The sequence below is a fragment of the Pelophylax lessonae genome, assembly GCF_965119305.1.
Source record: "Pelophylax lessonae genome assembly, chromosome: 9".
NCBI lineage: Eukaryota > Metazoa > Chordata > Amphibia > Anura > Ranidae > Pelophylax > Pelophylax lessonae.
Window position 1 is genome coordinate 22520757 of NC_138776.1, and position 16878 is coordinate 22537634.

Below are 16878 nucleotides of genomic sequence, written 5' to 3' on the forward strand. Positions count from 1 at the left end.
CTACGCCCGCTACTGCCCAACGCAGCAAGGGAACGAGCGCACCAAAGTCAGCTCAAAGGAGTTCTCTAGCGTGGAAGTTCTTTAGAAAATGTGCTGATGACAGGACACGAGTGGTTTGCACCCTGTGCAATCAGAGCTTGAAGCGAGGCATAAACCTTCTCAACCTGAGCACAACCTGCATGATCAGGCATCTAAGTGCAAAGCACGAGCTGCAGTGGAGTACACACCTTCAAAACCAAGAAACGTCTCTGGCTCATCCTGCTTCCTCTTCTGCTGCAGTCTCGGCCGCTCCAGCCACATCTGTAGTGATACCGGCACCTGCCACCCCGCAAACAGACGATCTGTCAGCAACACCACCACCTGGGTCACCAACAACCATCTCCACAATGTCCCGTGGAAGCGTTCAGCTTTCCATCTCCCAAACACTTGAGAGGAAGAGGAAGTACCCCCCTACCCACCCGCGATCCCTGGCCCTGAATGCCAGCATTTCAAAATTATTGGCCTTTGAAATGCTGTCATTCCGTCTGGTGGAGACGCACAGTTTTAAAAACCTTATGTCGGTGGCTGTCCCACAGTACGTCGTGCCCAGCCGCCACTACTTTTCCAGGCAAGCCATCCCTTCCCTGCACAACCAAGTGGGGGAAAATATCAGGTGTGCACTGCGCAACGCCATCTGTGCCAAGGTCCACCTAACTACGGATACGTGGACCAGTAAGCACGGTCAGGGGCGTTATATCTCCCTAACGGCACACTGGGTAAATGCAGTGGCGGATGGGCCTGAGGCGGATAGCAATTTGGCGCATGTCCTTCCACCACCGAGGATTGCAGGGCGCTTCAGTTTGCCTCCTGTTCCTAACTCCTCCTACTCCGCTTCCTCATCCTCTACCGCCTCCTCATCCGGACAGCGTAACACCTTCACCACCAACTTCAGCACGGCCAGGGGTAAACGACAGCAGGCAGTTTTACAACTTGCCTGTTTGGGGGACAAACCACACACCGCGCAGGAGTTGTGGAGGAGCATGGAACAGCAGACAAATGAGTGGTTGCTGCCAGCGAGCCTCAAGCCCGGCCTGGTGGTGTGCGATAACGGGCGAAATCTCATAGCAGCTCTGGGCCTAGCCGGTTTGACGCACATCCCTTGCCTGGCGCATGTGCTGAATTTGGTGGTGCAGAGGTTCCTTAAAAACTACCCCGATATGTCAGAGCTGCTGCAGAAAGTGCGGGCCGTTTGTGCGCACTTTCGGCGTTCTCACCCTGCTGCTGCTCGCCTGGCAGCGCTGCAGCGTAACTTCGGCCTTCCCGCTCACCGCCTCATATGTGACGTGCCCACAAGGTGGAACTCCACCTTGCACATGCTGGAAAGACTGTGCGAGCAGCAGCAGGCCATAGTGGAGTTTCAGCTGCAGCACGCACGCGTGAGTCGCTCTGCGGAACAGCACCACTTCACCACCAATAACTGGGCCTCCATGCGAGACCTGTGTGCCTTGTTGCGCTGTTTTGAGTACTCCACCAACATGGCCAGTGGCAATGACGCCGTTCTCAGCTTAACTATCCCACTTCTATGCCTCCTTGAAAAAACAATTCGGGCGATGATGGAAGAGGATGTGGCACAGGATGAGGAGGAGGAGGAGGATGAAGAGGTAACATTTCCAAGGCTTTCAGGGCAGTCATTCGCAAGGGGCTCCGAGGGTGGGTTCCTGCACACGCAAACGCCAGGGACGCAATTGTCCAGCAGGGGCACAGTTCTGGAGGATGAGGAGGATGAGGAGGAGGAGGAGCTGGAGGAGGAGATGGAACCATGTTCACAGCAGGGTGGCACCCAGGCCAGCTCATGGCCATCACTGGTGCGTGGCTGGGGGGATACAGAGGACACGGACGATACACCTCCCACAGAGGACAGCCTTTCGTCGCCTCTGGGCAGCCTGGCACACATGAGCGATTACATGCTGCAGTGTCTCCACAACGACCGCCGAGTTGCCCACATTCTAACTTGTGCTGATTACTGGGTGGCCACGCTGCTGGATCCCCGTTACAAGGACAACGTACCGTCCTTAATTCACTCACTGGAGCGCGATCGCAAGATGCGCGAGTACAAGCGCACGCTGGTAGACGCCATGCTGCTGGCATTCCCATCTGACAGCGGGGCCACAGTGGAAGCACAAGGCAGAGGAGGAGGAGGAGGAGGTCGCCAACGCAACCAGGGCACCGCCAGCACCTCAGAAGGCAGGGTTAGCATGGCCGAAATGTGGAAAAGCTTTGTCAGCACGCCACAACAAACAGCAGCACCAGCAGCTCAGATGGAACGTCTTAGCAGGAGGCAGCATTTTACCAACATGGTGGAGCAGTATGTGTGCACACGCCTACATGTAGTGAATGACGGGTCTGCCCCCTTCAACTTCTGGGTCTCCAAATTGGGCACATGGCCTGAGCTTGCCCTTTACGCCTTGGAGGTGCTGGCGTGCCCTGCAGCCAGTGTATTATCTGAACGGGTATTTAGCACGGCTGGGGGCGTTATAACAGACAAGCGCAGCCGCCTGTCCAGAGACAATGTGGACAAGCTCACGTTCATTAAAATGAACCAGGCATGGATCCCACGGGACTTTTCCGTACCTTATGCAGAATAGCAATGGATACCGACCTTACCCACCCATTGTTCCATTTTTGCTCTTTCTCACTCTTTTGGGGTGTACCCTCATTTAAAATTTTTGAAAAGAAGCAGTGTTGGCTACCTCGTCCTCCTCCTCAGGGCCAGATTAATGTAGGGGCTATTGGAGCTGCAGCTCCAGGCCCCTACCTTTTATATAGGCCCCGGGTTGGCCATATTCACTGTTACCGCTCTTCTGTCACTTGTAAACACAGAAGTCTGGCTTCTATGCTCGCTTCCCCAGGCAGCACCCTCAGAACCTCCCCACACAGCGTGAAGGCCGGACAAGGAGGGACAGTTGGCGATGCATGGATGTGTTTATGGGCTTCAGAGACAGCATCCCATGTTGAATTAGGCATGCATGGCTGCACCCTTCCTCCTCTGGGTGCATGGCAAGGCACGGCCCTTAAGGCCCTTCAAAATCCTCAGCACCAAGCCCATGATGCTGTTAATCCGGCCCTGGTCCTCCTCCACCGCCGCTTCCACCTACACCGCCCATAGGTGTGCGCAGCCTATTGCATTAAGGTGTGCACCCCAAAGTTGAAATACACATGCATGTGTTTGCCAGCAGGGAGAGTAATGTATCGGGGCCATGTACCTGTAGGCAAGGAGAAATAGAGCAGAGCAGGTCCCAGGGAGATCTTTCCCATCTCCTCACTGGCAATGCTATGTGCCCTAGGTGATTAGGGTGTGCCCAGGCACACCCAGCACACCCTGTGCGCACGCCTATGTCACCGCCACATCCACCACCACCTCAACCTCCCTCCTACTCCATATGGGCCTCGTCCTTCAGAGATGAAGAAGAACATTGTTTTATTTTTCTGTTTTTTTTTGTTGTTTTAAGTTATTTCCCTATCCACATTTGTTTGCAGAGCACTTGCCATGCTCTTAATTACGTTTTGCTGCCATTTGCAGCACTCTAGCCCTTTCCTTTGGTGTTTTAGAGCCATTTTAGTGCCTTAAAGTTCGGGTCCCCATTGACTTCAATGGGGTTCGGTGTCCGGGAAAAGTTCGGTAAAAGTCCGGGACACGGACCCGGACTTTTTTTTAAAGTTCGGCCGAACCCGTCGAACACGGACATCTAGGTGTCCGCTCAACCCTACTCACTAGAGCTCTACTACGGCAAAGTGGCTCGATAACGTCTAGTGACGTAGACCTACGTCGCCAGACATTCGCCTCTCTCGGCGGCGCACGCGCGCCGCCGGAGGCTCGCTCCCGCTGTATTCAGTCACAGCGGGAGTCGGGCCAGGGGAGGAGCGGCGGTGATCACCGCTGCTCTTCCCCGATCGTCGGGGAATCGAGTGTGGAGATCCGCCTGCTTGTGTAAACAAAGCGGGCTTATCTCCTAAGTGACAGGCAGGGTCAGATTGCAGGGTTCAGCACAGCTCAACCTGCGATCTGTCCTTGTGTCACTCAGTCCCCTCCCCCCCGCACACATCAGTAAGCACCAGGCATACATTAACCCCTCCCTCTCCAATAAAATTAACCCCTTCCCTGCCAGTGTCATTTTTACAGTAACAGGGCATATATATAGCACTGATTACTGTGGTAATGTCACTGGTACCCCCAAAAGTGTCAAAAATGTCAGTCAAGGGTCCGATCTGTCCGCCGCAATGTCGCAGTCCCGCCAAAAAAAAAAAAATCGCAGATCGCCGCCATTACTCGTTAAAAAAAAAAACACCAAAAATTACAAATCTTTCCCTTAGTTAGTAAACGCAATAACTTTTGCGCAAACCAATCAAAATACGCTTATTGTGATTTTTTTTTTACCAAACATATGTAGCAGAAAACAAATTGGCCTAAAATGATAAAAAATTTTGATTTTTAAATTTTTTGGGGGGGAATTTCATATAAAAAAATTTGAAAAATATTGTTATTTTTTCAAAATTGACGCTATTTTTTTGTTTATAGCGCAAAAAGTAAAAATCGCACAGGTGATCAAATACCACCAAAAGAAGGCTCTGTTTGTGGGAAAAAAAGGACCTAAATTTTATTTGGGTACGGCGTCGCAATTGTCGGAGTGCAATTGTCAGTTAAAGTTGCACAGTGCCGAATCGCAAAAAGTGGCCTGGACGGAAGACAGCAAAATCCTCCGGTGGTAAAGTGGTTAAATTCATTATTTTCCTCAAAATTCTACAAACAATACCCCATTATGACAATTTGAAAGAAGTTTGTTTGAAATCTTTGCAAATTTATTAAAAATAAAAAACAAAACAAAAAAAATCCCATGTACATAAGCATTCACAGCCTTTGCTCAATACTTTGTTGAAGCTCCTTTGGCACCAATTACAGCCTCAAGTCTTTTTGAGTATGATGCTACAAGTTTGGCACACCAGTTTTTCCCATTCTTCTTTGCAGGACCTCTCAAGCTCCATCCGGTTGGATGGGGAGTGTCGGTGCTCAGCCATTTTCAGATCTCTCCAGAGATGTTTAGTCGGGTTCAAATCTGGGCTCTGGCTGGGCCACTTAAGGACATTTACAGAGTTGTCCCATAGCCACTCCTTTGTTAACTTGGCTGTGTGCTTAGGGTCATTGTCCTGTTGAAAGATGAACCTTCACCCCAGTCTGAAGTCCAGAGCGTTCTGGAGCAGGTTTTCATCAAGGATGTCTCTGACTAGTCTCCTAGTTCCTGCTGCTGAAAAATATCCCCACAGCGTGATGCTGCCACCACCATGCTTCACTGTAGGGATGGTATTGGCCAGGTGATGAGCAATGCCAGGTCTCCTCTAGACATGACACTTGCCATTCAGACCAAAGAAATACATTTTTGTTTCATCAGACCAGAAAATTTTGTTTCTCATGGTGAGAGAGTCCTTTAGGTGCCCTTTGGCAAACTTCAGGTGGACTCTCATGTGACTTTTATTGAGGGGTGGCTTCCATCTGTCCACTCTACCATACAGGTCTCATTGATGGAGTGCTTCAGAGATGGTTGTTCTTCTGGAAGTTTCTCCTCTCTCCACAGAGAAATGTTGGAGCTCTGTCAGAGTGACCACTGGGTTCATGGTCACCTCCCTGACTAAGGCCCTTCTCCACCGATTGCTTAGTTTGGCCGGACGGCCCACTCTAGGAAGAATCCTGGTGGTTTCAAACTTCTTCCATTACGGATAGTGGAGGCCACTGTGCTCAGTACAGGAATTTTTCTGTACCCTTCCCCAGATCTGTGCCTTCAATCCTGTCTCGGAGGTCTACAGACAATTCCTTGGACTTCATGGCTTGGTTTGTGCTCTGACATGCACTGTTAACTGTGGCACCTTTATAAAGACAGGTGTGTGCCTTTCCAAATCATATCCAATCAACTGGATTTATCAATGTATCAAGTTGTAGAAACATCTCAAGGATGATTGGTGGAAACAGGATGCACCTGAGCTCAATTGTGAGTGCCATGGCAAAGGCTATGAATACTTATGTACATGGGATTTTTTTTATTTTTAATACATTTGCATTTCAAACAAACTCCTTTCAGGTTGTCATTATGGGGTATTGTTTGTAGAATTTTGAGGAAAATAATTGTAGCACCCTCCTAGATAATTTGCTCTGCCTGCTTATCAGGGGAGTGGCAGGTAAAACCTAGTTGCTCTATCTGCTTATCAGGGGAGCAGGATTTCTAGTCAGGCCTGTTGCATGTGTCTATGTGTAATTCATCTGGTCTGAGGAAGTGTCCCCACTGTGTTCAATAGAGGAGCCTGTTGGACAGTGGAAGAAACCCAGTCAGTGACACACAGGCTTTGTAACTGTCCCAGTGGGTTGGCACAGACAGTGGTGCATCCTGGGATATGTGATAAAAGCCAAGGGCACATGTGACAGGGTGTCTTTGGGCAGGAAGCCAGGTCCCAGGAGGAGGGTGACGGCTGTCTCTCCTCCTGTTTGCTGTGGATAGTGGTCACAGGCAGTCGGCCTAGTGAACCAGTGGTGTGGCTGAACCCAGAGGTCCAGTGGAAGATGACTGTGGAGGTGAAGGCAGAGCAACTCTGGAAAAACAGTGTCCGTGAGTATAGCGGAGCTTGCCAAAGGGTGTGCCCTGGAAGGGGACCACGCCAGAGGCTAGAGTCAGCGGACGGGTGTCAGCACACAGGCAGTGAGAGTAAAGGGGGTGCCAAGCTGTTAACCCTGAAAATAATATTCAAGCAGGAACAGTCAATTTATCTTCACTTCAGTGGCAAGGTGAAGCAGCGGCCTTGCCGCACACTACAGGTAGTTGTCAAGTGGTGTAGTTAGGTTTTGTGCTGCCCTAGGCCTGACTAAACTTGTGCACCCCCTAATTGAAATATGACCCACCCCTTCCTGTAAAGGCCACACCCCTTCCTGTTTATGACACGCCCTGTCATCTGTAAACCACAGGCCACAACCACAGTTTATCAGTGCCCATTAGTGTAGCCTCATCAGTTATAAATTATATTATTTACATGCTGCCTGCCATACCTGGGGGCGGAGGAGGGTAGGTGGAGCATTAGGCTGCAGTGCCACACTTATTAGCATTGGCGGCCGTCGGGCCAGTTGTATTAAGTGTGGTCGGCGGCCTGCGGTCTGTCCGAAAGTCCTCACCGGTCGGTATTATCATACCAACAGGTAGCAGTGAGACTGCTTTATGGGGATGCCAGGCTGATTTGCCTCCCGGAACCTGCCCTCCAGCCCAATTCGCACCATAGGACTGGCACTATACTAAAAAAGTGTGGCGCAAGCCGGCAGGGACCCTTTCCGTGTAAGGGCCGGGAGGAGGCTGTTATTTTTTTGTGCGGGATGTAGCGTTTTTGCTGCCCCCCCTGCAAAGTGCTGCCCTAGGCCTGGGCCTTGTTGGCCTAGGCCAAGATACAGCACTGTAGTTGTCCTCAAGTTTGTGCATAGATCATAGTTGGAGTATCCCACTCATCCCTTCTCCCATCCCAGTTCTAAATAAAACACAAAAAAAAAACAATTCCCCTGGACTGATTATTGTCTGAGCCAGGAACTTTTAATGCCGTGTATTACTGTCAGTGGCCAATGGTACCCCAGGGGACCCAAGAAAGTGTAATCCTACTGTACTTCGGTTGGAATGTTTGAGTTGTCGGGGAGGGGCACGCCAGAGAAGGCTCCATGAAGAAAGCCAATGTCTCCAGATATTTTTCATCTTTATGTAGTGTACTACTTTGCTGGTAGGTGAGTTTTTCCAGTTTTGTGTGCTGGTCACCATGTTGACTGGTGAATTGGTAAAGGTAGAAGAATTCAGGGAAATCTACTTTCTTGCTATTATTCTTCTGACTAGGAATAGTAGTCTTGTTATTGCAGTGTAGAGTGCCCAGTCTTTCTTCCTTGAAAGGGAAATAATATATGTTGTGGAAATGCAGGAACCACTTCTTCCCAATAGTAGAAGAGTTTAGATTGGTGTCACCATAGATGGACCAGGTCAAATGTTGTCCCACCACATCCAGCACATCAATGGTCAGGGCTTAGATCATGTTAAAATATTTTATATTGGGGGTGAAAAAAAAGAAAAAAATCCCCCAACCAAGAGTGGACTGTTGCTAAAATAAAAATGGGGACTTTATGGAGACAAAGCCAAAACAAAGAATGAATGAAGAAGTGTCCCATTATACTCTCAGCCACTAGTCCCTTAGGCAAATGCCAGAGTTGCAGGTCTGGTCTTTAGCCACTTGCCGACCGCTCACATTGACTGTACTGTGGCAAAGTGGCTCGTTAAGGTCTGGCGACGTAGACCTACGTCACCAGATCCTACCCTCTCTCGGCGGCGCGTGCGCGCCGCCGGAGGCTCGCTCCCGCTGTATTCAGACACAGCGGGAGACGGGTCAGGGGAGGAGATGCGGTGATCACCGCCGCTCTTCCCCGATCGTCGGGGATCGAGTGAGGAAATCCACCCGCTTGTGTAAACAAAGCAAGCGGATCTTCTCTGTGACAGGCAGGGACAGATTACAGGATTCAGCATAGCTGAACCTGCGATCTGTTTCTCTGTCACACAACCCCCTCCCCCCACACACACGTCAGTAAGCATGAGGCACACATTTAACCCCTTGATCACCAACAGTGTTAACCCTTTCCCTGCCATTGTCATTATTACAGTAACAGTGCATATTTATAGCACTGATTACTGTATTAATGTCACTGGTCCCCCCAAAAGTGTAAAAAATGTCAGTTAGGGGTCCGATCTGTCCGCCGCAATGTCGCAGTCCCGCAAAAAAAATCGCAGATCGCCGCCATTACTAGTAAAAAAAAAATAAACAATAAAAATGACAAATCTTTCCCGTAGTTAGTAGACGCGATAACTTTTGTGCAAACCAATCAAAATACGCTTTTACCAAAAATATGAAGCAGAAAACAAATTGGCCTAAAATGTTAAAAAAATTTTGATTTATACATTTTTTTTGGGAATGTTATATATCAGAATGTAAAAAAAAAATATATATTTTTTTAAATTGTCGCTCTTTTTTTCAAAAATTAAAAATCGCACAGGTGATCAAATACCATCAAAAGAAATCTCTGTTAGTGGGGAAAAAAAGGACATAAATTTAATTTGGGTACAGCGTCGCACGACCGCGCAATAGTCCGTTAAAGTAACGCAGTGCCGAAACGCAAAATATAGCCTGGTCAGAAATGGGGTAAAATCTTCCGGTCTTAAAGCGGTTAAAAATACGCTCATTGAGAATTTTTTTGTCGAAGACATGTAGCTAATGCCATTTTGGCCTAAATATATGACAAAAATTGAATATATTGGATATTTTTTAACTGTCAAAGTAGAAAATGTAAATTTTTTTGCAAAAACTTCGCTCTTTGTTTTATTAATATCGCAAAAAATGAAAAGCGCAGAGGTGATCAAATACCACCAAAAGAAAGCTCTGTTTGTAGGAAAAAAAGGACGTAAATTTCGTTTGGGTACGGCGTTGCATGACCGCGCAATTGTCAGTTAAAGTCGTGCAGTGCCATGTTGCAAAAAGTGGCCTGGACGTTAAGCAGGAAAATCCTCCAGGGCTAAAGTGGGTGATAATACTCTTCACATCGATAAGCACAATAAAAGTTGTGATTGTAGGTGAGAAGATACAAAGATGTATGAGATAATGGAATAGCCGTGTTCAGTACACCCAAGGCATGAAATAAATGTCTGAATATTTTCCATTTGGAGAATGTTATTTTACAAAATGCGTAGGTTTGATGTAGTGTACGTCAATGGAGAGGGAAATACATTGTAGTGGTGCATGGTGACCCTTTGATCTCTAGCCAGCTATTCATTTTACTTAAGATATTTAACCCCCCCTCCAACCCTCCCCCCCCCCGGCAGGCGCAAGTTGCTCTCAGGGCACTGTCAAGTAAAATGCGTTTTCTAACATGTGATATTCCTGATACTACACAGGACGCAATTTTAATACGTTCCATCTGCAATGATTTCATGTGATTCCATTGGGGCAGTTTCTCGGAGGGCATTGAATGATGAGTTATATGAGACAGAAACCAAAAAAAAAAAAAGATAATTCAAGCGGAGTGCTTCAGAAATGGATGGAGTTTGGGGTGCAAATGTGATGATACTCCAAGGTAATGTGGAATTTGTTCTCGTTTTCCAGGAGGTGAGTGGTAACTGAGAACGTTTAACACCTTTCTGGTGGAAGGTTTGCAGGACACATCAAAGTCAAAGACTTCACATAATACCCATCAGGACTTACAGCCATTTATAATGCGTTCTGGCACGTGAAGAGACGTAGGCTTATTGGCATCCTGAAATCAGATTAGGCTGGCGGTCTGGTTCTTATATTACACCCCCTCTCTCCAGTTTTCTACCCTTCAGATAATGGCTTCATAGGAAACAACTGGCTGACATCAAAATTTGTGCTTCAAGCTGTTTGATTGCAGAAAACTAGCAAACTATAAATCTCTAATATGTGTTCTACTTGCTGATATCAGATAGGATTCGTACATGTGTTCTGCGTTAATGCCGTAAGAATTTGTGATTAAAGCATCTTATCACTCTTCTGGACTTCACATGATGCTTGGATAGGTTCACTCAGGGCTTCATACGTCCAGAATATCACGTTATCGGCAAGGCGTACATTGGTACTGTTGCGTTGGTGTTGACCATTTTGGGGCATTTTTCTCAGGTTGCTTTATTTTATTGAAAGTCGCAGTTCCTGTAGGATTTATGCGTTACATAGTTACATGGTTAGGTTAAAAAAAGGCATAAATCTATCTAATTCAACCAATAGAAATAAATACTTAAATAGAACACCCCCATATACAGAATCCTACACCCACAGCTGATCCAGCTTGTAGGGTAGGCGGGTGGAACTTCCTCCATGTTCCCTCCTCATTGGGCCAAGTGCGGGTCACATATGAGGCCTACCCCAGGGTGGGTTCTTCTGCTCTACGCTAGGCACCTAGAACGGGTCACTGCCTTACACATGGGGTACCTTTGCTTAACCACTTGCCGACCGCTCACATTGAGCCTACTGCGGCAAAGTGGTTTGATTCCGTCCAACGATGTAGACCTACGTCGCTGGACTCCTCCCCTTGTGGGCGGCGCATGCGCGCCGCCGGAGGCTCGCTCCCGCTGTATTCAGTCACAGCGGGAGTCGGGCCAGGGGAGGAGCGGCGGTGATCACCGCCTCTTTTCCCCGATCGTCGGGGATCGAGTGTTTACACAAGCGGGCGGATCTCCACACTCGATCCCCGATCCTCCTCCCCTGGCCCGACTCCCGCTGTGACTGAATACAGCAAGAGCGAGCCTCCGGCGGCGCGCGCGCCGCCCACAAGGGGAGGAGTCCAGCGACGTAGGTCTACATCGTTGGACGGAATCGAACCACTTTGCCACAGTAGGCTCAACGTGATCTCCTAAGTGACAGGCAGGGACAGATTGCAGGTTTCATCATAGCTGAACCTGCGATCTGTGCCTGTGTCACACAGTCCCCTCCCCCCCCCCCACACACGTTAGTAAGCACCAGGCATACATTAACCCCTTGATCACCAATAAAAGTTAACCCCTTCCCTGCCAGTGTCATTTTGTACAGTAACAGTGCATATGTATAGCACTGATTACTGTAGTAATGTCACTGGTACCCCCAAAAGTGTCAAAAATGTCAGTCAAGGGTCCGATCTGTCCGCCGCAATGTCGCAGTCCCGCAAAAAAAATCGCAGATCGCCGCCATTACTAGTTAAAAAAAAAAACTATAAAAATGATATAAATCTTTCCCATAGTTAGTAAACGCAATAACTTTTGAGCAAACCAATCAAAATACGCTTCTTGCGATTTTTTTTTTACCAAACATATGTAGCATAAAACAAATTGGCCTAAAATGTTAAAAAAAATTTGATTTTTACATTTCTTTGGGGGGAATTTCATATAAAAAAATGTGAAAAATATTGTTATTTTTTCAAAATTGTCGCTCTTTTTTTGTTTATAGCACAAAAAGGAAAAATTGCACAGGTGATCAAATACCACCAAAAGAAAGCTCTATTTGTGGGAAAAAAAGTACGTCAATTTTATTTGGGTACAGCATCGCACGACCGCGCAATTGTCCATTAAATTCACGCAGTGCCGAATCGCAAAATAGGCCCTGGTCTTTGAGCAGCCAAATCCACCGGGGCTTAAGTTGTTAAATAGAACACCCCCATATACAGAATCCTACACCCACAGCTAATCCAGCTTGTAGGGTAGGCGGGTGGCACTTCCTCCATGTTCCCTCCTCGTTGGGCGCCAAGTGTGGGTCACATATGAGGCCTACCCCAGGGTGGGTTCTTCTGCTCTACGCTAGGCACCTAGAACGGGTCACTGCCTTACACATGGGGTACCTTTGCTTAAACAGATGGTTGAACTCTAGTTGCCTTTCTTTATGTTCTTATACTCTACACCACTACTTCACTTGTTGCACTTTAGGAGAGGCACACAGAGACAATGCCCTCCCCACTTGTCCAGCGTATTACCACTATCTTACTTCCAGTAAGAGAATGGGGTCCCTCCGTACACCTAGTGCTACGTTAACTCTTCCTCTTCCCTACCTGTGTACTTGCTGGGGACTTCTGCGGTGCTGATCTGCTCCCATTGCTATAGGAGATGGACTACTTCCAGAGAGAGTCCCGACAACAACTCCCTCCTGCAAGAGGCTATCCCACCTGCCACATGTACACGCTTACGACAGGCTTCTTGTGAAACCTTTGTTACCTTTGATAACCATTTGTTTGTCCTCTACACTGTGTTAACGTATAAGTAAGGGCAAAACTTTATTTTTTATTTTTGGATGAAATGGAGAATATTTAGAACCCCCTGTCAGTTTTTATTGCTCCAGAAAGAAAATTTCGATGCTTGGCACCTTGCTCCTGCGCTCAGAATCAGGTTCTCAGACTGCCTCTATCCCGGGACTTTCACTTGGCATCCACTAATAGCTAAGCCTTGCTGCCCTCTACGACCGGGGTGGTCAACAAAGCACTGTGGACATAAACAAAAAGAAGGGCGCACCAGCCTAGCGCATCATCCTCGGTAGGCTTTTTATTGATACATTATTAAAAAATGGCTACTCACAAACATGCGATGTAAACCAGCATATCAACTCCATCAAACAACGTCCATGATGTAAGAGTCCAATATCTCATGAAAGTGAAAGGCTTACGCGTTTCGAGGCGATGCCTCTTCCTCAGAGGAAGAGGCTTCGCCTCAAAAAGTGCTAGCCTTTCACTCAGAGGAAGAGGCATCGCCTCAAAACTCGTTAGCCTTTCACTTTCATGAGATATTGGACTCTTACATCATGGACGTTGTTTGATGGAGTTGATATGCTGGTTTATATCGCATGTTTGTGAGTAGCCATTTTTTAATAATTTATCAATAAAAAGCCTACTGAGGATGATGCGCTAGGCTGGTGCGCCCTTCTTTTTGTTTATGTCTACAGTTTTTATTGCTGTCTGGGCCCTCATTATGGAGATTCACCCTCTCTATGTCTCCTGTTACCATTATCATTGAAAGCATACCTCCCAACGTTTGAACTTGAGAATGAGGGACATTTCAGGGAGATGGTGACATAGCATGCTGCAGCAAAAAGTGGGTGTGGGTCAAACATGATAGTGGGAGGGGCTTAAGGGCCATGGTTAAAGAAAACCTGGGCTTCCTTGTACTTATAAAATACGGTTTGATTGCTGTGCCACAAGCTGGAGTCTTCAGTGTAAACCAACCCTTAGGGAGACAGATTGGAGAGGGGGAAGGCTCACTGCTATATGGAAGGAAGGAAGGAAGGAAGGATCACTCTGATATATGGAATAAAGGAAGGAAGGATCACTATAGTACATGGAAGGCAAGAAGGAAAGATCACTATGTCATAAGAAAGGCAGGAAGGATCACAATGTCTTAAGAAAGGCAGGAAGGATCACTATGGCACATGTAAAGGCAGGAAGGATCACTATGGCACATGGATGGCAGAAAGGATCACTATGGCACATGGAAGGAAAGAAGAATTACTTTGGTATATGGTAGGTAGGAAGGATAGCTTTGGTACATGGAAGACAGGAAGGATGACTAGGCACATGGAAGGCAGGAAGGATCACTATAGCACATGGAAGGCAGAAAGGTTCACTATAGCACATGGAAGGCAGAAAGGTTCACTATGGCACATGGAAGGAAGGATCACTTTGGCATATGGTAGGTAGGAAGGATCACTTTGGGTACAAGGAAGACAGGAAGGTTAACTTTGGTACATGGAAGGCAGGAAGGATCACTATAGCACATCGAAGGCAGAAAGGTTCACTTTGGTACATGGAAGGCAGGAAGGATCACTATGAACCTTCTGTGAGCTGTATGCCAATCATTTAGAATCCATCATCCTTATACTTCCATGGCTATAATCAATTTGAAAAGTTTATTAATCAGAGGTTGATTTTTTGTTCAGGTGACCACATTGTGCTTGTTTTCCTATTCCGTGTCTCCTGACAATATTACATGAAATATTCTTCTCCAGCTCCATATGAGCATTTACATGTGACATTGCGACTATTTTTTTGGCCTTTCATTTACGTAGTTGTCATGTCTTCTCCAGTACTAATTTGTGTATATCTCCTTGTTTGGTAACCAGCCCATTGGGTGATACTGATCATGAAGTTGGGTTATTTGATGTATACTCCACTCATGACAGATATTTTCGTTTTGTATTAGTATTGGGAAGTTGAAGCCCTGTGCTGGTAATATTCCTCTGTATCTTTTGGTGGTCTCACACTCTGTCACTGAATTCCAAATAACGTACAATAAGCTAATATCCAAGTTTTCCCCGTGTGCCACAAGCTATTACACTGGAAACACACTGGTTTTGTAAAAAGCCATTGGTCATTGGTTGTTTCATCCCACAATGGCAACATTTATGAAGGAGTTCTCTTCTGAACACATTCTTCTGAATCAAGCATATTAGATTATGGAAAGTTGCTATATTCCCTCTGAGTCAGGCGCAGACCCTCACTCTGAAATAGAAAATGGTGCAGGTGGGGTAGATAGACCTGAAGCATATGCATTGTTAACTCTGACCTTGTAAATAAAGCCTGCGATGATTGGGGCTCACATGGTTGGAGGATATCATTAAAATGGCCAATTCATGCCAGACTTTTATTGTTGTAGTAAAATGTATATTTTTGTTGAGAACTTATGTGTTGGGTGCCGCAAAAGTCTATGTGATACATAAATGTTCCTTTGGGGATTACTGGATTTATCATTTGATGTCATACACTGTATCTTTGCTTACTTACAAATAGCTTTCTTTTCCTGGTCTCAGACTCCAGTGCTCTTTGCCAGTTGAGATGTGTGAAGACCACACCACTGGGTACGAGGGTCCTCACCAGGGGCTGACTGGCAACTTTCAGCCCAGGGGGGCAAGTACAAATCAGAGGCCCATTGTGCAGCGACTCGGCCCCCCCCCCTAACTCTCCCTCTTCACTGCCTGACCCCCATTCCAGACGGAAGCTCCGCTCAAGGTACTCTATACTCACTGGCTGAATACTTCACCCAAATCTCCTCTTCTATCACTAATCCACTCATGCAGCACAAATCCTCCCCCCAAATTCCCTCTTTTTGCACAATTTACCCCACCCATCGCAAATCCCCCCCCCCCCCAAATCTCCCCTTCTACCATAAATCCCCCTCACAGCACAACTCCTCCCCCAAAATCTCTCAGTCTACTAAAAATCTCCCTCCTAGCACAAAATATACCCCAAATTTCCCCTTCTACCACAAATCCCTCTCCCAGCACAAATCATCCCCCAAAATCTCATCTTGTAGCACAAATCCACCCTTCCAGCACAAATCCTTCTTGAAAATCTCCTCTTCTATCCACCCAGCACATATCCTCCCTACAAATCCCCTCTTTTAGCACAATTTACCCCACCCATTACAAATCCCCCCCCCCCAAATCACCCCTTCTTCCACAAATCCCCCTCCCAGCACAAATCATACTCCCAAATCTCCTCTTCTAGCAAAAATCCCCCTTCCAGCACAAATCCTCCCCCAAATCCCCTCTTTTAGCACAATTTCCCTGGCCTATCAAAATCCTCCCCCCAAATCCCCTCTTCTAACACATATCGCCCCACCCAGCACAGATCCTCCCTCCAAAATCCCCTCTTTTGGCACAAAACCACACGCCCAGCATTAATTCTCCCCCCGAATCCTCTTTTCTAGTACAAATCCCCCACCCAGCACAGATCCTTTCCCCAAATCCCCTCTTTTAGTATAAAACCACCCGCCCAGCACAAATTCTCCCCCCTAATCCCCCTTTCTAGCACAAATCCCCCCATCTTCAAGCCATTCTTTCTCCTTCTAACTCAAATTATCTCCCCTCCCAAACTGCCCCCCAGCACAAACCCTCTTATCAACCCCCCCCAATCTCGCCTCCCAGCACGAATCTACCCCCAGCAATCTTTGTTATCTGACCTATCCTCCAGGTCATATAGCCCCCCCCCAGTGCTATTTCCATCCCCAAAACCCTGAAATGAACCTAAGATCAATGTGGCTCAATACAGGGGGACATCCCTCCTCTTAGCTCCTCCTCCTCCCTGTGAGCATAATACATGTCAGAGCCAAGGAGGACCCTGATATTTATTGTTGTTACAGGTAGCCGGTAGGGAAAAATGCCAGCTGCTGCAAAGGGGCCAGTGCTGTATTTTGGCCTAGGCCAACAAGGCCCAGGCCTAGGGCCACTTTGCAGGGGGGTAGCAAAAAGCGCCCCCCCCCCCTCCACCTGAGACTCTTTTGGCCATTTTTTTTAGAGCCGCCTCTCCCACCTCTCTCTTTCTCACCCCCC